Genomic DNA, 2,213 nt, shown 5'->3' on the forward strand with positions numbered 1-2,213 from the left:
TGGAAATGCGAGGTTTAAGTGAAAATGATTGTACTTTGGGTGCCAAATAGCCAATTGCATGGCTTTTCTAACCCAAAGGGATGTTTCGCACAACATGATTTAAAGACCCAAACTATGTTGTGCGGGCATGGCCTTCGCGTGTGCAGCAGTCAGTGCCTTGTGTGCAGCCGAAGGCCGCAAAGGAGCCTCTGTTGCATGGGCCATGGGGGCCACAGAAGCACCCATGTGTGAGCCACGTGCGTGCTGCTATGTGCACGGTGGACTAGACCTAGGATCGATGGTGCGGGCAATGCGTGCAACCTTACGCGAGCCATGTGCCGAAAAGCTTGTGGCATGTGCGGCCATGCTAGCCACCAATATCGACGCATGGGAGACCGTGCCAGTGAACTTGCTCGCGGTAGTGCACTCATGGGCGGTGCATGTGGACCACGCAACTTAACCTTGCACGCGGCGGTGCAGCTGTGCCTGCAACCTCTTGCGTGGCACTTCCGGCAAATCCCGAAACCTAGCGCGCGACGACAAAGCGATGGGCGTGGCACATGCACCCATGCATGCGACCTGGGGGGCGATGTGAAGCAATGCATGCAATCTTGCGAGCGGTAGGGCAGCAAGGGGCGCGGCATGTGCGGCCATGCAAGCAACCCTGCGCGAATTAGTGAGGCCAGAAGCCCGGCATGTGCGGCGCGGAACGTAACCTTGGGCGCGACTGTGCAGCCATCTGCGTGTCATGTGCGCCATGCGCGCAATCATCCGCACGGCATGTGTTGCCACGCGCCAAACCATGTGTGAGGCTTGTGCAACTGTGGTCGCAGCCATGTGCGTGGGAGTGCGGCACAGGCAGTAGCCCTGCGCGCGCTGCCCGCACCATTGCCATCCGCCATGTGCACCCGGGCCTACCACCTTTCGTGCGGTTGAGCAGCCTTTCCAGCAGCAATGTGCATTGTTGCCTGCCGCCTTACGCGCGGTGTGCACCTTTGCCCCCAGCCATGTGCGCGCGGTAGCCTACACCCCAGTGCGCGATAGTGGAACCTTACCCCCAACCGTGCCCGAGGTTGTGTGCAACCATGTGTGCGGTATTGCAGCAACGCCCGCATCCATGTGCGCGGCAGCCTGCCTCGGCGCCAGCAGACTTAGCGCGCTAGTGCAACCTTGCCCTCGGTGATGCCTACACCTTGTGCGTCCATGCCAGCTGCCTTCCGCGCGGTAGTGCAGCCATGCCTGCCACCATGCACGCACATTGTGCGGCCCTGCGTGCGGTACTGCCGCCTCGTGCACTGCCTTCATATGCACTTAGGCACCCTTAGGGGGCACGCGTTGGCATTGTCATGGGCACGTATATGTGCACACTTGCGGCATTCAAGAGCACAATTAAGCGACACTTGGGCTACACTTGGGTGCACGCTTAGACACACTTATTCAACACTTGCGGGCACATATAGGCACATTTAAGGCGACGCTTGGGGCATTCAAGAGCATGCACAGGCACACTTGGTTGCACACTTGGGCAATAGTTGTGGGCAGCATGGGCACATCTAGGCAACACTTGGGCCATTCATTGTGCACTTGTAGTCAACACTTGGGGTGTTGTGCGGCCATTCACTGTGTACACGTGGGCACACGTAGCCAACACTTGGGGTCATGCGTAGGCACACACTTGGACCATTCAAGAGCACGTTGTCGATGCTTTAGACCTTTCTAAGCAACCACACCGGCACTTAGCACTTTCACTAGCGCTAAGTCAGCCTAACCACCCTCCTTAAGGGACTAGGGAAGAGAAGAAGTGAACACAAGAGTGAGTTTGAGAAGAATGAACCTGTATAGCACTAGAGAACTATTGAGTACAAGGCTTGAGAACTCACTTCCTTGGTTGAACACTCTTGGTTGGTCCTTGGTGAGTGCCTTTGCCAAATGAGGCAACACCTACCCCAAGTTATAATGGATGGCTAAGATATTTACAAATGTCCTCCATCCAACGGTTGGGGAGGAAACTAGAAGCTTCCCACCTCCTTAGCGGAGCTCTAGAAATCTCTCCCAGAATATCTCCTGTGAATATCTTCTACAAATAGCTACAATAAGATATCTATTGTTACTACACCTTTGTAGAAAACACTAGAACTTGGACCTTACTTAGCCCAACGGCCTAAGTCCATGGGCTTGGTGAGCTAGGCCCGTGGGCCTATGATGGGCAGGTCGTGACACTCTCCCCCACCTAA

Source organism: Macadamia integrifolia, chromosome 4 (assembly GCF_013358625.1).
Source record: "Macadamia integrifolia cultivar HAES 741 chromosome 4, SCU_Mint_v3, whole genome shotgun sequence".
NCBI classification, from domain to species: domain Eukaryota; kingdom Viridiplantae; phylum Streptophyta; class Magnoliopsida; order Proteales; family Proteaceae; genus Macadamia; species Macadamia integrifolia.